Below are 19664 nucleotides of genomic sequence, written 5' to 3'. Positions count from 1 at the left end.
TAATTGGGCATGGAGGTGTTTTTACGCATGTGCAACTTTTCTACTCTATGGAAGAGTGGTGTATTTGCAATGTACATTTATTTATTTATTTATTTATTGGGGGGGGGGGGGGGGGTGATTAAAAGATGTGCCACTGTTGTCCTTTCTCTTTATATAGTAATTTACATGTAAGGATCCAGCCCCCACGTACAAGAGTAACAGTTACTGTTTGTAGATTTAAAATCTACATCTAAACATTTACCACCAATCCTGATCTTCTGGATGCATTTTTGTAATAGGATCATTCAACATCTAAACAAACATTGTATTAAGTCCAGCATGCATCACGTTAAGCCAGATCTACGCAGTGTTGCACAAAGTCAAATGTCCAACCTATTGTCTCCCCATCTATCTGCTACTGGATCCACATTTCTGATCCTCCCCCTCAGCTCTGGTGCTCCACATGGCTGTATGCTCTCTCCTTCTCTACTCTACATTAATGACTGCTCAGTCTCACCTCAGACAATGAAGAGTTAACAAGGAACATGTAATACAGCTAACGTCATGGTGTGGAGATAAATAACCTGGAGCTAAACACACACAAAACTGTGAGGATGATCCTTGACTTCTGGATAAAATTCACCACAATCTATTGTTAGAAGAGCATTTTTTTTATGTTCTTGCATTGCACGTCATTTTACCTGACAATTGTTTGTTTAAAGTCTAATAAATAAAATGTGTTATGTGGTATATCCCTCTATTATAAGTATGTTTAACCTAATTCTGTTTTATCTAATGTTGACACCTGCACCAAGATAAATATTTCATAGTTATTTCATAATTTTCATGATAAACTAATGCTAAAATACTGAGGGTAGGTGAGGGTAGGTTAACAGTTTGCTACTCAACATTACACAAGTCAGTGCATAGTATTGATTGTCTTACACATAAACAGAATTGACTTGAACTGAGTCTAATTCAGGATGCTCTGAGTGAGTCAGATATGCTCAACCAGATGGAGAGGTGTGTGTGTTTGTGTGAGAGTGAGTGAGTGAGTGAGTGAGTGAGTGAGTGTGTGTGTGTGTGTGTGTGTGTGTGTGTGTGTGTGTGTGTGTGTGTGTGTGTGTGTGTGTGTGTGTGTGTGTGTGTGTGAGAGAGAGAGAGAGTGAGCGAGTGAGTGAAAGAGAGAGAGTGTGTGTGTGTGTGTGTGTGCATATGTGTGCATGCATGTGTGTCACACAAGTGACCTATTGGAGATTACGTAACTGCAACAGCTGCTGTCTCACCAGGGTGGAGACAGACTGATGGCATTGCCTTCTCTCGCAAAACAATTCTCATAACATACATATTGTCTATATGTGCTTTGTGACACACTGATGTGTCTGGAGGTACAGCCATAAAGATGTGTACAGAGTGTCAGCAAAAAACAAAAACATTTAACATTTAACATAAGACTTATTGCAGACTAGATGCATGGCTGTGTTGAGGCTGACTAAACTTCCAAAATTTCAAAAAATGAAATATAAGTATTTCTTGTTTTCAAAACAATAAAATGTAGGCTAATTCACTACCACTACTCCCATTATGTATTCGCCATATTCCGAATACTTGTTCATTAGCAGCTGCTTAACTTCAGTTTTACAACACTTGTACCAACACATTGCATTGCATGGACTTAGAACACACTGTTGTATGCTACAGTATGGCAAGCATTAGGAATTTAGGGATATCACAGATGCTCTAAGTTCACAAAGAGACAGAGAACACTGATTTCCAGCACCACCACCACAACAATATTGACCCAAGATAAAAAATAAAAAAAAGTCTATAGAAAATGTTAAAGTAAGAAAGTTTTAATAATAAATGAACTTTAGTAACCAGAGCTGCAAACCACTGTTTTGGAGTTCAGCTATGGTTGTAGTAACATACCAGTTTTATGTTACAATTAAATGGGTTCCTCACAACACAAGGCCATGGGAGCCAAGCTTACATTACCCCTTCAAGAAGTGCTCCCTCTGGCAACCACAGTCTAATGAACCTACTTTCAAATAAAACTGAGAATGGGATGTGCACTCAGCAGGAATGGAAAATCAGGTTTTCAGTGCAACTCCCACATCCCTGCCACTCCAAAAGCTACACTAAACATACACGGACAGTGAAGAGGAGAGATAAAAATTAAAAAATGGTTACAGACCATATAAGAATCAAATACTCCTGTGCAATGCATGTATAGTATCTAAAAAGTATTTACAAAAATACAGACCAGAGCAAACTCTGAGACAGAGAACACAACCATACAGAATGTTCCTCTATCTACCCACGCCTAACCAATGGAATCGCAGCGTTCATTACAGAGACTGGACTCTCTGCTAGTGATTGAACAAGCAATAACTGCAAGCTAAAAACTACTAACATACCATTTATAGTAAATAAAAACACATCGATAACAGAAAAAAATCAGCTAATAATAATGTACAAATCATCATTAGACCATGATTATAATGCTGTGAAACACGGCCCACTGAAAGGATTTCAACAACTCCCCACCGCACAGAAAACCTTTCAAAAAGACAAAACAGTATTTTACATCCCTAATACCATATGGTTATTGTGAAATTACCTCATTTACTTCATCATAACAACAGATAACAGGTCACATATTATGTCACAATAAGTAAATCCTAAATATTTATTGCTTCTGTAAGTACACATTTACAGCAGTTATTACCATTTTATTTTACCCTTAAATCCAAGTTATTTGCATTGTTGTCGTAAGGTAATTGCACAGTAATTGTCTAGAAATTACACATTAATTATTTGTAATATGTGGTTTAAAAATATTATTACCATTAAATTGCATTCATATTACCATAACATTGTAATGTAAAGTGTTACCGATGCTGCTCTGATTGGTTGTAGGTCTATCTAATTGAGCGAAGAGGCATTTTTTTCCCTGGTTCAGCTCAAATATGCCCCATAATCACAGCCCAATGGAACAGTATCAGACTCAAATTCTCCTAGACTACAGTTTGAGTATGACAACGTCAGGCTACAGTATATCCTGCCATCATGATTCTTATATTGCGAGATTCCAGACAAACCTACCAAATACAGTATGAAAATATATTTCAACTAGCATGCTTCTTAGTGAAAATGTATGCAAAAACATGAACAAATATATCTGCAAGCAGCAATAGGGGGGCCAAACAGTCCAGTAGGCCAGAGATGCCACAGCAACTGGATGACTTTGCATCAGATATAGCTGCAAGCACTCACAGCATGTTACATGTCAAACAATAAAAGATTGACTGAGATATGAGGTCACTTCCTGTTTAGCAGTTTTGCCTGTAACAGCCAATCGAAATTGGTGGCAAACTCTTTGGACAATTGCTCCAGAGAGTAATGCACTGATAAGACATAGTCTGAAGATCGTCTGTGCCAATTTTGGTGAAGATCAGATGAAATTTGTGACCTGAACGTTGTAATATTTTTGATATAATCCAATATGGCGGATATTGAGGTCATCAGGTGCATTGAATTCAGCTTGGTCCAAGGATTACAACAATACATTTTGGAAGATTGGACATATGGGTCAAAAGTTAAGTGCACGAACACGTGTCCAACCTTGACTTATTGGTGGCGGTGGAGCATTCGAGGTGCCGACATGAAACTGTGAAATTAATAAGAGGAATGCCCTCAATCGGTGTGCCAATTTTTACAACTTTTTACCGGACAGTTCTATGGGCTGCCTCAATCTTCAATGGTGGAGAAAATATGTGTAATGAAAATAATAATAATAATAATAATAGTTCGAAAATATACAAACACAAGGGGGGCCTACACAGCTTCACCGCTTGGAACCCAATAATAAGACAATTTAGAAACACAATGGGGCTTCGCAGCTTTTCTGCTTGGCCCCCAAACATCCATGAGGCACAAATTGTATTTCCTTGAAGGCTAGAAGAAGAATAGTATAAGCTTTTTTTTTTTTTTTATCACAAACTAGAAGTACTTTACTCTGATTGGCTGACAAGGTGGTTATTAATTCTCTATAGCCACATTGACATGGACACTTCTATTCCGATTAGAAACAGAATAACAGCTCCGAACAGAATAAAAATCGTCATATAAACCTTCAATCGGAATGAAAATTCATGATCCGATCAGAATATTAATCGGAATGGAAGAGGTGGTGTAGTTCGTTCCTAGTGTTCCTACATGAACACCCATGTATACGGTCATTCAGATTGACTGCTATATCTTCGCAATTAAAAGTAGCCAACAACGGCTATTTCGATCATAAACAATGACAGTAGTGAATGAAACTGAAGAAGTTGGCTTCTTTTTAAAAGCTGACTTTTTGGGAGTTTAGCTTATTTAATCATATTCCTCAGAGTTAGCTAAGTCAATACATTCCCTTCTCATGTGCATGTACACTGCAAAAAAATCTAGAATCTAAGTGACATAAATCGAGTGCTTATTTTTCTATTATTTGCTTATAACAAGACATTTTAATACATTTTTGCACTTGATTAAAGTCTTTTGGCCACTCCAAAAACTTTTGGAGGTGTCTTGGGCCTATTTCAATGAAACACAGTTGAAGGAAGGTTTCAGCTTAATAACCCCAGTGAAATATTCACAAATGCTAAAATGCACAATGTTTTTTTTTTTTTAGTTTGTTTGTGTTATTTAGGCTACTGGTAGCACATGCTGTGACATTACAGATCCCAGGTACAATGTGCCATGTTTGTGACTACCACCAGTCAATTGTGTATTGAACATCAATCAAGGACATAAACTGACAAATAAGAAAAACTGGTTATACATTACAATTGCATACACATTTTGGGTGATTTGGTTTACCTGGAATATATCAAGGAATAGACCCAGTGTGCACTGATTTGATTTCTTCTTTTATTTTATGTTAGATGTAAAGTGCATATCTGCCTCCCACTAGTTAACATCACATATGTATTTGCATAAAGAGTGGGATGTGATATCTGATCATAAGTGGTCACTCAAGATGCATTCTAATGTGACTTGACTAATGTGACAGAGCCATTATAGCCATTTCTTCTCAGTGTAAAGTCTGTGCATCCATTGTGTTTAACCCTAAAAAAGACAACGGTTTGCTCTAACCATTGGCCAAGAAACTATTTTTCCCACTACAGTTCTTTATCTCCCTGATTTAATTATATCTTATTCCTTCTCCGAAATAAACCAGACAACAGTAGTTGTTGCTTGACCAGGGGACATGCAAGTCAACACTGAGAGGCATAGACAAAACCTACAGCAATCTCACCATTTCATCTGACTAATCAGGGTAAAAACAACATTTAAATGTCATGTTTGTCTGTTTCTTAAGGAACTAGAATATATTCCTTTTCCACAGCATTATAATGCCACGTGTCTGAGAGGGCACCTGTGCAGAGACAGACACCAAACTGATAGTATAGAATTCTAAGATGTTGAGAATGGTAAGAGTGCCCTGACCATAGACATTGGCCCAGGATTTTCAGACGATTTCAGTGACGTAGGCTGTGTTTGAAACCAGAAAAATGCTGCCTTCTAAGATAGCCTTTGGTAGCAGCAAGGCATTAAGGCATGTTCAAATATTGGTATGAAATGCTGCCTCCTAAGCAGTGTTGGGAGTAACTACTTCCACTACTTTTAGCGGTAACGTTAAAAAAAAAAAAAAAAAAAAATCAAGTAACGCAATCACAATTACTGAAATTTAAATGAGTCAGTTACTTTACATTACTCTCTTTTGTGAAAAATTAACGCTTGCAGACAAGAAGTCAAGATGGGCTTACTTTAGCTGCTTCTGATCTGATGTCGCAGGGTGGCGCAATGATACACAGATGAAATCAATCAATGAGCATTAAAAGACCCCAGCCCTACAAATGCTGAAGGCGCCACTCCATGCAAACAACCAAAGCTAGACTTTTACACGGACTGCAGTGCAGCCGATAAGCCAGGCAGAGTTGAATAAATTGATTGACTGTTTAGTACTGTTCATATTTACATTTAAAAAGCAGACATAAAAGTCACTTAAAAGTGACCTTCCCTAGTAACTAATTACTTTTGATATACAGTAACTGGTCAAGTAATTCAATTACTTTTAATTAAGTAGGGTAGCCACAGAGAACCAAAACTATCAAAGTATTGTTATCAGAATTATACATATATATTCATTCCACTTATACTTGTAAAAAAGAAAGAAGCCTTTTTCCATCTGAGCTTTTCTGTTATGCATGTCATTCACATTTTAGTTTGTCAGGTCACCAAGATATGATCACCGAATTGTTTCAATTATGATGAATAAATGTAATTACATATCTCTCCAATGATTCCCTATGAGGACCTATTTGAGACAGAAATGAGATGACACTTAATTGTACAAATCACATCATAATCTATCATAAAAAAAAATCTCCTTACTACTCCTCTCCACAAAACCTTGGAACAATCTTATCAGAAGTTTCAATTCTAGGCAATTGTTACCGATGCTATAGCCTACAAATAAATAAAATTGAAAAGGCTAGTTAAATGTACTTTATTGTGAAAGTTTGTGCCTAGTTCAAGAAAAAACAGAGGATGTGATATTGCGATGCCTCAACATTTAGTAAACACTCATTTCAAGTTCAAGCCCTTTACAACCAAAATGTGGTACATATAGAAATTTGAGAAGAAAATGTAGCTTATGTGAAAGTGTGATATAATAACTCTAGTACCTCACTCATGGTCAATAAACATGTTATTGTTTGTGTCCTTGGCCAAAGATCAAAAGCATTACCAGTTAAAGATCAAGTTGTAACAGATCCCAGCTGGAGCTGGACATCTGCATGGAAAATAACAACATTTCTGCAACGTCCCCTGGATGGGGTGGGTGGGTGGGTGTGAGTGGTGGTGGTGGTGGTGATGGTGTATGGTAAACACATATTAGATCCAGAGAGAAAAACAGAAACTTCATAGAACAGAAACATGATGTCTGACAGGAAATTATACTACTGGGCCTAATGTAGGTTGTGTCATTATACCAGAAGTGTGTAGGCCTGTCTGTTCAACTATTGTATCTGTCCAAGGCTGAGGTAGCCACATGAGTCAAGCACTCAGATAACACTAATATTAAACACTCACCATCTATAACTCAACTTTAGAGAAACATCAAGATACCTGGTGTGTTGAATCTAATAAACAACACACTACAAATAACAAAGTGAACATCTGCGTACAGATTCTTCAATTCTGTTATGTTAACACATACAATAACCAGAAAAAGCTTCTGGGGATCAACAGAAAAGAGACAGAAGAGAGGGGGAGAAGGAAATGATTTCACCACTGACCTGCTTTTAATGATCCCTCTTGTCCATGGCATTCCGTCAGGCCAAATTTCACTGTGTACATTCTTTGAGGTCACTAACAAACCAGATAACAGGAGAAAGTCCCATCAATCAAAGGCCACTCACTGAACATATGCTAGGAAACCTAGGCTACTGATGTAAGCTAGTCACCAGAGAAAATACCCAGTCCTGACGCATATCCAGGAACAAAAATAGCAAAAGGGCCCCTGGAGGGATTATACAACAGACTACATTTAGAGGCATTTCTAGCGGCCATACACCACACAGTCTTGATGCCTGATGTGCTACATTTTCTAAAAGTACATGCAGTCATTTTCCCTTTCCACCACTGAGGAATAGTTAGCAGCCTTAAAAATAATGTCATCAATTGCAAGCAGTGATATCTTTGAGCAGCAAGCTAATTATGATGTTTTGAAATATGATTCATCCTTATAAAGAATGCATGATCTAAGGAGCATACAATCACTTCCTTTAAAAAGCTGTCCATTTGGTCTCGGCACAAAGCACAAAGAAACTAATAAGAGCCATAAGATTGCCAATGAAAGCTTGAAGCAAAGATCTTTGTCAGGCAGTCAACACTTCATACTGATAGACTGACCTCACAAATCTTTCACAAAACCAACACAAAGAATTTCATGTCAACAATGCAATGGAAATTGTATAACGGTATATTTGCTGATATAGTATGCTACTGTATATTTCCTTTATGTGTTGGTTATTCTTGCATGCATACATTCACAAAATGAATAAGTTCAGCCTGGAAACTGAGTGATACTGACTGGATGTCTAGAATTCTGAGCCAATCTGCTACAGTTTAAAATCAGTGCAGCTAGGTCCCACTAGGTAGACATAGATGTTCTGTGCTATGAGCATTTTTTGGTCAACCTACTCCTCCCTGGGTCCACTTGTCTACATCTGCTAGGGTCTGCACACACATGGTTTAACTGGATGTCTTATTTCATTAGGTTCTTTAGCAGCAGCAGCAGCAGCCACATCTACAGCAGCAGCAAATGAAGCACATTTACCGTGGAGATTAGCATATTCTACACTACTACACGTCATTGCTTCGCACCCAACGCACACTCTAACCTGTAAAAATAGTATATAAAAACTGTTTCTTTTTACACTAGTCACGACAAACTCCAAATCCATAGTCAACGCTCTATCATTGCTTTAGTATCACTGAACATTACATCAGTTGAAGAAGTTAAGCCTGCCAATGACAATGATGATGACACTAGTTCCATGTGCAATAACTGAAGCGAGTATCAACAATTATGACTGACCCATCCCACCTCACATCTTCTTATACTGTAACTCTGCATCAGGACCAAAACCTCATACAACAAGTACCCAACTGCAGTTGGTCTCACAAACAAGGCCCAGAGGCTTCATTCATGCTCCATGGACAATTGTCTAAATGTGACCCTGCAAAGCGAAACCAGTTGCTCTGGTAAAATTTTCAAAATTAAGGTATTGTGCTCACATGAATGGCCATAAACTAAGCTTTCCAACAATATGTATATTGAGGGTATTACACAAATGATCGCTAAGATAACCGCATCCACAAAAAGTTGACATGGTTTTCCTGTCACGATATGCCAGAAGAGGAGAAATCACTGTTTTAAGCGGCGTAGACAACGGGAATGACAGCAAATGTGTTGAATCTTCGCCGGGTTTAACAGTCAAAACGTATGTTTTTCCGTGAAATGAGTTCATGATATGAAACTGTATACTGTATACTGTCAAATTATGCGAAAACGTGAAATTCAATATTTTAACCCGGAAGTTTGTTTATTGTGGATTTTCTCAGAATAATATTGTGCGCAAAGCGACTGATTTCGCTTTGAAGAGTCACAAATGTGATATATTAACAAAAGTTGGTAACACTTTATTTTAATGTGTCACTGTTACAGTGTACCTACCTAATTAGTTACAGTGGTACAACCTGTGTAACAACATGTACTATCAGGTACTATCATTGTACTTGCATTATGTATCTGTGGGTACCAACATATAGTTGTTACATTGTAATACTGAGTGCTTTACAAAACTTTGCCAATTTGCCTACATTTTTCATCAGAGGCAAAGGGCTGACCTGAGACCTGCTGGATGGGGTAAATCTGGTCATGATAGATTTAATATACAAACCATTCTTAGCTCCAGTCAAGGCCTCACTGTCCTCAGTGTACATGTAACAGCTGCACTGCTACACCTTTGTTACTCTTTGATACAGTGAAATAAACCTGTTAAGTGTACCAGTTAATTACTTGCACTTAAATGACATGTATGTTGTGTCTTTGATGTCTTGGAACACGTCTGCCATTACCCTACGTAGCACATGTATCAACTGTGTTGGTACATACTTATTACTCTTTGATACAGTGGTATAAACCCATTAAAATGAAGTGTACCAGTTATGTACTAACATGTACATATTACATGTATGTTGTGTCACTGGTCTGTTTATGCCTACCTGTATAGCACATTTCAAGACTTGAGAATGAGGACATACATGTAATATGGATGTATGTACTTATCTGGTACACTTTATTTTAATGGATTTGTTCCACTGTATTAAAGAGTATTTAGTGTTTACCAACACAGTTGATATACTGTAGGCTATGTACTTTGTAGTGCACACTGAAGACAGTGAGGCCATGACTGGAGCTAAGAATGGTTTGTATATAAAATCTATCATGACCAGATTTACCCCATCCAGCAGGTCTCAGGTCAAAAATAAACGCAATCATGAAAAATTTTGGCAAATTGGCAAAGTTTTGAAAAAAGCACTCAGTATTACAATGTAACAACTATATGTAGGTACCCACAAATACATAATGCAAGTACAATGATAGTACCTGATGGTACATGTTGTTACACAGGTTGTACCACTGTACCTAATTAGGTAGGTACACTGTAACAGCGACACATTAAAATAAAGTGTTACCCAAAAGTTTTGTGCATTTTTCTTCATTGTACACAATGTTTTACTTGCATTCAGATTCAGTTTATATACATGTTTCTCATATTGTTTATCTTCCTGACTTAATAGTCTACTGTTGTCTTGTATTCTTTTATCCCTGTATAACCTACTGAACACATTTTCCACCACATCAAAAAAGACAAAATAATTGATAAGCCTCTGATTCTAATTCAATTGACACAAGGAAGCATCCACCAACGGCAGTAGTAAGCCTCTGCTGAGGTAAGTCCTCACCATTAGGCTCCGCCAATCAGCAGCACAAACAGCAGGTGGCAGGAAGTTACTCTCTTTGTCAGCTGAGCAAAAGCAAAAACAAAAGACAAGCAAAGGAGCAAGACCTATAATTATGTGTTATTATTGTGTCATATGATTATGGTATAACAATATTTACTTATAATTATGTCATTTCTTGGTGACTGCTTATCAAGGCAACTACATTCATGTTTGCCTTTTCCCAATATCATAAAAAAAAAATCAGGATCAACTTACTCATTTTAGAGGAAGCAAACAAAAGAACACACTATATATGTAAGGGATGACACAAGGTTCACGGCCCTGATGTGCCAGCAGAGGGGCGTTTACTCCTCGCAAGTGATTCCAAGTACATGGTTTATTAACGTGTAGGCTAACCCAAAGTAAGTGGTAAACCTCCTAAAAGAGGAGCTGTATGACTTCATTCTCCCAACAAAACAATGCCATGATGGGACTCTTGTTTGAGGAGGTTTACCACTTACGCTGAGTTAACTTACCCAGGTTTGTCACTAAACCACATACTTGGAATACCCCTGGTGCAACCTGGATCATGAAACATAACAAACTTTCTAGCCATTCACCAATAAGGTGTGTGTTCAGGAGAGCTTCAATTGCACAGGAGGGAGAGGGAAGAAGCGAGCAAGCTTTCTGTTTTGTTTGAATTTCAACAGAAGTGACATTGCCCAACATGGCTTAGAACACCTTTAAATTTACATATAAAACATTTATTTATCTGATTCCATGTTTCTACCACATTGTCTTACAACCTACATTTTCAGTCAGGACGCACATATTGGTCAACATCAAGTCAACATTTGCCATGGGTATAAATAATATACAGTATATCTCCTTTTCTCTTTCTGTATTATCTCTTCACTGCTCCACTCCTCCAATACTACCTTGACAACTGCCTATCTTGCCCTTTCTGTTTCTTCCTGTGCCTCCGCACTCATATGCAACATCCGTCAGCAGTCTTAGTGACACTCTTGCCATTTGCTCTTTTATGTGTGTGGGTGGACTGAGTAAGCGATTTAGTCACTGCCTGGCACAGCCCAAGGCAGTGTGGATACCAACTGGTACTTCAAGAACCTTCACACATGGTCTCCTAAAGCTTATCAGCCTCATGAAAGGAGAAAAGCAGGGATACATGAGTCTGTCTGTGCACATTTGTCTATAGAGCCGTTTCCTTTATGGACGTTCAGGGTAAAACCTAGAAGGTGGGAACTTGTTGACGGTGGGAACTTGAACAGAACCCAAACAATGAATGTTAATGCATGCTACTGATCAATCCAGTCAGTTCAGGTGTGGAACTAGCTTGAAGTAGCTGATAAGTCAATCCTTCCAGGGTGTCAGACAACATCTGCATGTGTGTGTGTGTTTGAGTATCTTTTCTCTCTCTCCTTCTAACATTTGACATATGTTTTTACTCTAACACAATATTAATAACTATATTGTGCCCTCCAGAAATAACCAAAACAATTCAAAATCACAAACTGAATCCTCATTTTTGAGAATTTCTGCCACTTATTCTCACCACTAAACTGCTAATAAATTAAGTTATGCTTTACAGGCAAAAGTGAGTATGACCCAAGACTACCGAGCTTAACTGACTCATCGCTGCTCTACCTGATCATGATGCACATCCATGTAAATAAACATAGAAATGAATTGTTTAAGGGATCAAAATTCAAAAAAGATATTCTTTTTTATATCATTTAAAACAATTAGCCAACATTCATGGTGGGTTGAAAGCGTGAGTTTGCTTTACTCAGCAACCACTGTAACAAGTAATCAAAACGAACTAGCTGTACGTTCGCCTACATAGCAAAGAGTTGGCTAATGAAAATAATTTTTAACAGCATCAATAATATATATCTAGCGATTGTACATTTTAATGGCATTTAATTTTTGTGTGTGCTTTCTGTTAATAAAGACCAATTTGAACGGAAACACTGTTCCGTGTTTTAGGACAATGAGCACATTCCACTCTGTCAAGTTTCACTGTAATTTCAGATATACACCGGAAAGATGTTAAATTCCCTGTACAGTAGGTAGGGGATCTCTCAGGGTGGCCAATCAACAATGACGCCTATTTAACATTACACAACATGATGTAGGATACAACAACAATGCACCGTTCACTGGCAGCAGTTGCAAACCTGCTGCATGTTGCACCCAGGATCTGTAACGGCTGGCTGTCCACGTTACCACAAACGCTACCAGTAGGCTGAATGCCCATGCAAAAAAACAAAGCAACAAACATAAAATCACCAACAAAGAAACCTTTGTGCGCAAAATAAACATCACCAACAGCGCAGCCTTCATGAGAATTTCACTGGAGTCATCAAGCAGGCACCTTCCTTCATGCATGTTTAGTTGAATCAGTCCCACTACAACCCCCAAAGGTCTCAGTAGTGTCTGCTGTCCCATACCCACCCTCCTCCACACTCATCAACACATTTTTGGTTCATCATTTTTCATTACTTTGGCTTTGGTTACTTTGGTTTATCAGCAACAAATATCATCAGAGATGGTTCATCAACTGTACTAAACTGATCTTTGACATTGTACATGTGCCCTAATGGACAGGACCACGCATTCATGGACATCCTGCACAGACAAATCGATAACAGCATGGCTCCCACCATAAAACGGATGAAGGCATATTAGTAAAGACTGGATGTTGGTGGCTTCATCCTATAGATGGTTACAGACGGGGGTCAGGATTTAGAAGGTTAGCTTCAGCCAGTTAGCATCCAAATTTGATTGATTGATTGATTCATTCATTAATTTAACCTTTATCATTAGGAGTTAGGAGAAAACACTGACTTAGGAGCAGCCGTTCTGAAATGACATTTTTCTTAAATCAGAGCCTAAACATAGTAAACCATAGTTACCAAATAGATAAGATAGGATTTGTGAGTTAGGAAGTTTCTGTAATATAGGACCAGCATTTCATTCTCACAATATAAGCCATCTATCCAATTAATCACAAAACACTGGTCAACTGACCAGAAATCTATACATGCTTTCAAAAATTAAACATAGGCCTAATGCATGAGTGCCACATCTTGAAGTCAACTAAGAAGACCTACAGGTTCAGCCACTTGCAAGCAATTTTCTTGTTTCAGCTACCATAGCAGCAACTGTTTTACACTTAAACAATTCAACAGAGATTGGATTGGACTCAATGTAAAAATCTGAGGATAGATTTTGAATGCACATTAATGTACAGCCTTTTCTGTTCCATTCAAACCATGGTGTTAAGTTTGTATAGTCTGTAACAGTATGTTCCTATATGCTAACTTTCATAAAGCCATTTCAATTACATCCACACACTCAGACCAACCTTCAGACACCAGACAGTCAACAGACAACAACATTCAGGCACATCAGTCATCAAAGATTATCCTCTGTCTCGTCACCTGCATCATAATGTAAGTGTGTGAATATGATGTGTGTACAAACAGGCACTCCAGCACATGTTCTTCTATATAGGCCACACACTCAAAAAGAGGAAGTGCACACAGCAGGCAAGTTTCTCAGTGTATAATTTGCATGAGCAACAAAGGGGAAATGGAAAAATGAAAGTGCTCTTTGCTTTGCACTTGTGCTGTCTGCCTATACTTAGTTCCTGTTCCTGAGACTGCTTTCCATATGTTTTGCATGCCAACACAACATTGCCAAATCAATTCTGGGCAGCTTAAAAACTGATGCAGCCAAGAGCAAAATTACAGAATGTCTTTAATCAATATCACTCAAATGCATGGTTACCTAAACTTGTGTCTAAATTGTGAGAGCATTGTAACATCAAAAAAACATAAATTGGCATGTTTATAAACTTCCCATGCAGCGGTTTATGCATTTTTCAAAGTAGTAGATACCCCTACTGTCTTTTATAACGTTCCTTTACATATTCATTTGCGTTTTTCAACTCATCCATCCTTACCATCCTTAAATCTAAAATGATGAGTTGTGAACTATAACAGCCCTGCATTGTCTACTCTGCTTCTTGTGTTTTGGTGCTTTCCTCTATCTCCAGCTAATGGAATGGTGTTCAGGTGTGGATGGTTCATCCAAGGGGGAAATGAGGTGTACTCTCCCTTCTCCTGATGGCATCTCACACTCCTGTAGCTATGTTGTCTGTTTTAGTTCAAGTTCAAGTTTATTGTCATGTACTTATAAAAAATAATTTATAAGTAATGAAATTCATTGTGCTTAAGTGTCCAGAATAAATGAAAAGAAAAAATAAATAAATAGATACTATACAAAAGAGGGGTTGGGGAGCACCAAGGGACACCCAGGAGCAACAGGGGCAAGGCAAAACTCCCTTGTTCAGGAAGACACCTTGGGCAGATCCACGGCTCAAGGGGCCAACCCAACTGCCTGGGGTCGTGCTAGTAGAGGGAGCATGTAAGTGTGTGTGTGTGTGTGTGTGTGTGTGTGTGTGAGGGCAAGGGAATCCTAAAGGCAGGTATATGTCATGTCTTGGGTGGAGTGGTAGTGGGTAAAAAGTGGGTTTTACTTGACTCCCCCTACACATTTGTTTTATCATTGACTATGCCGACTTTTATTAAAATTATCTTTAAAATGGTTTCCCCTTTATGCAGCCATGCTTTAAAGCAAGCGTGCATAACGAACGCTTTCTGATATTTGAGATGTAATAATCCACAATAAAAACAGGCGTCTTTGAAAAAGCTTGTCAGATGTTACTGCCCCACATAGAACTTGACAGACTGGATAGTTTAAGCCAAACTCTTCTACCATGAGGAAAACATCTACCCAAAAGAATGTCAGAGCCATGGAGTAGTACTGCTATGTGGTGACTGTATCATGACATTCCACTCACTTGTAGAATACTGCTGGCAGGAAGAAGCACTGGGCCACATGACTTGTGTCTTGTATGAGGTAAAATATGAGGTCAGGATAGGAGAGCTATCTGTGAAATTATGAGAATTGCTGTTCGGTATTGTTAACGGGGTAGTGCAGCATTTTGGACATAGGACCTCATTTGCAGGTTAACCAATCTGATATTTATCAATGAGACTGTTTTCAGCGTATTTAATCCAGTCCCTCTAGTTGCAGTGTTCAAGTCAAGTCAAGTCAACGCTACAGTATATGCTAGCCTGCCACTAAAAACAGTCTTACCCACTCCACAGGACATCCTATTCAAATAAATTATAATGCTAGACTATCGATGTAAATGTCTGAGTTGATGGAATAATGTTAGAAATAAAACTAGCCTGGTTAAAGCTGTTGCACAACTGGCTGGAGCACACTGTATGATGGCGATCCAGGAACGATCCCCTTTCCGGATCCCACCCCTGCTCTCTCTCCCATTCACTTCCTGTCATTCTCCACCGTCCTGGCATAAAAGGCCCAAAAGAATAAACTTTTTTAAAAAAAAGAAATAAAACTAGCCTCGCATCTCAATGATCGCATTACATTTTGAGGGACTAGTCTCTCAGCAGCGGCAGAATTTTACTTTGCTCCGGTTAGCAGTACTGCTCAAAACGTAAGCAGAAAAGCACACTCCATGCACTCCAGTCGGGACACCTCGGCAATATCAGTCCGCCACTGCCATTGCCTATGCCTACTACCAACTACAGGGAACTAACAATAACCATTGCAATGTGATGCAAGGTTAATTTCATTATTACTAGCCTCAAAAATGGAATATGGTATGGAAACAACAAAAGGCTGGAAAGGTTTTGCAAAGCTAAAGAAACCTTAGGAGGAACATTTCGCAATTAGGTTAATTAGCACCTTAATTGGGTATTTAAAAAGCCAGAAGTAAAGATGCAGAAGTATCTGTTACTCTGAAAACAAACAATGCAACAAAATCAAATAATAATGCTCACTTTAAAGAATTAGGGAATTTCATCATCTATTAATACACTGCAAAAAATATCTGCAGTGCATCATTCTATATTATTAGAATGCAGAGTAAATCTTTGCAACCAAGCGACGACTGATACACAATATTAGATGGCTGTGATTTTCGGGACCTCGATGGCGCGTTGTATTAAAAACAGGCCTATTTCAGAGAATTGTTGTCATAGTCTGTCTATGAATACAGTTTGATGCTCCATGCATAACTGATCAAAACTCTGCCATGCAGAGAAGATACCATAAATGTAATCATCTTATCTGGATCCAGGCTCATTTAAGATGCAATGAGGCTAAGCGAAAAACTGTCTTGTGGTTAGACAAATCAAACGTTTGAATTCTTTTTGGAAATCATGGACTTCTCGTCATCTGGTGGCCATAACCAGGCAAGAATGAGGCAACATTTCATTCTCAAAGTTCCATCAAGAGGTTTCCTCCATTACCAAATGTTTACAAACTGTTGATAAAAGAAGAGGTGAAGCAACAAAGTGATATATATGCCCATGTCTCAACTTCATTTTGAATTTGATGCCAGCAACAAATCTAAACGAACATAATACAAATTTAGAAAAATGAATTCTGTTTTTAATTACATTTTACTGTTTTCGGAAATGGGGTTGTCAGAAAAAAAGTAATGATTAGGCTATCTGGACAATCTGATCACCACTGATTTAATTTTAAATTATAATTATTTGATGGTTGAGTACATTGAGGCATAGCATTGCTGACTACACATCCACAAAAGACCCAATGATTTCTATGTCCTTTAAGCAGCATTGTGCCAGACTGATGTCAGCGATATCATTTCTACACTACTGTTCAGCCTCTCAGACAGAATCCAGACAGATGCTTGTATGTTGCATCAAGTCAGTAATGGAAGACCATCTTGGTACCATCAATGGACAAACGAGAAAAAGTGAAGTGTTTGATTTGAGAAGACATCTGTCATTATTTGAAAAGTTGTATATGAAAACCAGGCTGGGGAGATGAACAGACTTTACATTGGTCAGGAAGGACAGTTTTGTTGTTGGACTAAAACTGAACAGTCTGAAGATATTGGTGGATGTGGGATAAAATCAGAGCCATACTGGGCAACCACTCCCAGCTATATCTTGCTAGTAACAGCCACCACAGACACATCTCCCCCATGGGCAAGGTGGAGAAATGTAGGCTCTTTTTTTGCGTGGACAGACATTAGGTTGTACAATAGTACCCGAGACACTTTCAGGACACTGAACCTACATACATAAATTGGACCCTTATCATTTTAACTACAATAAATTGTGGTTGGGTTGATTGAGATGAGTTGATTATTTAGTTTAACTGCTTTATTGCATGATATTTTTCCACTACACGCATATTTCTATTTAGTTGCAAGAGTATAGCCTGTAGGCTAGGCCTGTATTGTCTGCATAGCCTATTCTGCTGAGAAATCATTCTTATATGATATATTGTGGCATATTAGTATCAACCACCAATGATGTATCTCTGGATCAGTAGTTCTGGAAGGTTATGGCCAAACATGCTCATCACTTTGTTCTTAGAGGTAGACATGGGTTGAAAAACAAGGGAGCACAACAAAATTCACAATAACATAAATCATTCAATACTACGTCAATGTTGTACCTGGCAAACCCAGTTGACATTGTAACAAGTTGTTCCAGATCTGCATCTGATGTTCATTTATTAATGAAGCCTAACATGTAAGGCTTGTGAGAGACATTGTCTGTAGGCTATATTTACGTGCAGAGTGATAGGCCCTATGCTTCTGCATATCTGACATCCTCTTACGAAAATAGCCCAGGCTACAGAACGTAAATGGTCGTTCAATTCAAATATCTAACAGTTTAAGTTGAATTATTTTCTAATGTAATTATCATTCTAGAGCTGTTCGGGTAGTGTGTCAAATAGGGTCAACTGAGAAGGATGCATACAGCAGCTTCACTGCAGTCTATTGAAAACAGAGAAAAGAAGCGCCGGGCTGAAAACCCCCTTCCGCAGCCCTTCCTGACGGCGAACACGTCATGGAACATTCCCGGAACGAGCCAGGGACCCTCCCACTTTCTCTACAGAGCGCGCACACAAGACACCTACTTTACTCACACACACCCACACATAAATACACAGACAGGAACACAATATTACGATCTATATTTCCACATGTTATGGTGAGAGTAAGAGTGCATAGAATCTCACAAAAATCAACCATAGGATTGGCAGCCAGATATCAATAACACTTAGCCCTCAGAAAAGAGCAAATTCCACAGGATATTACGCAACATTCCAAGTCTACATGCAAGTAACTGGGTATTCCCCTATACATAACACGTCGTGCACAACTACAGTGAACTTTTTCTATAAACTGACATTTCGATCTATGTAGGCCTTGTTAATCTTCAACAAGTGACTTACCGTATCATATTTGAAGTGCGCTGCATTAAATGTCCAACTGCATCAGCCACCACAGACGATCTGAGCCGTTCATGTACCTAGGCTCGAAGGATCACATCAACAATTCTTTCAACTAGCTTACGGAAGAGGTAGGCTATTCACTTTCCGCCAATAACAGAGCCGATGTGAAACGTAGCCTATAGGCTACATTCTGTTGCACCATCTCACGGTTATAGATGTTTGTTGTGCCCCCGCTACACAGCAAATGAAGGAACTCACAATAAAGGGGCAGCTTCGGACTATTCCTAGCCCCACTTCCCAGAATAGTAAGTCTGATACACCGTATGAGTGTGTAAGAGTACTTCGTCTCTGACGTCATTGGATCCCCCAGCGTGTCCCATAGAGAGGCTTAAGACCAACGAAGAGGGCAGGGAGAGGCGGGGAGAGCTCGGAAGCCCCGATCCCTACTGTAGCTCCTTCAAGGCGCATTGCAGGAGGGGATTCCTCTGCGACGCAGAGTTAAGAATGAATTCGCAGTTGTGGTCGGCGTTAGCACATCACAAATCATGCACAAACATAACGGAAATAGCATGAGTCGGTGAATTAAAATATAGACCTATTAAAAAGTAGCCTATAAATTGGGACATTGGCAAGCCAAATCCATCCAAGTGTTTTCCATCACCAATTACATGCATAATTATGATTTTGGAATAATTTTCCTCATTAAATTGGATAGAACATTAAATAGATGAAACAAACATATAGTCAATCAAATATTTGTGCCTCCTGGTGTTTTAGGGAGA

General features: G+C 38.6%; 1 protein-coding gene across 5 annotated transcripts in view; it reads right to left on the bottom strand.

Moving 5' to 3' along the window:
* hivep2a (HIVEP zinc finger 2a) overlaps positions 1 to 19237 on the bottom strand; it is a 58857-nt gene extending 39620 nt beyond the window's left edge. For 2 of the 5 annotated variants that reach the window (XM_062550182.1, XM_062550181.1), the window contains exons 1-2: positions 18883 to 19237; positions 7326 to 7398 (exon numbers count right to left, since the gene is read on the bottom strand). The gene's annotated coding sequence lies outside the window, so the exon portion shown is untranslated. Of the gene's footprint in view, positions 1 to 7325; positions 7399 to 10563; positions 10626 to 18882 lie in introns of all 5 variants that reach the window. The other 3 variants (XM_062550184.1, XM_062550185.1, XM_062550183.1) reach the window with 2 other exon arrangements.
* Positions 19238 to 19664: the final 427 nt, after the last annotated feature.

The sequence above is a fragment of the Sardina pilchardus genome, chromosome 12 (assembly GCF_963854185.1).
Source record: "Sardina pilchardus chromosome 12, fSarPil1.1, whole genome shotgun sequence".
Taxonomy (NCBI): domain Eukaryota; kingdom Metazoa; phylum Chordata; class Actinopteri; order Clupeiformes; family Clupeidae; genus Sardina; species Sardina pilchardus.
The sequence above is the reverse complement of the archived record's forward strand: the minus strand, read 5'-3'. Positions and strand labels throughout refer to the sequence as shown.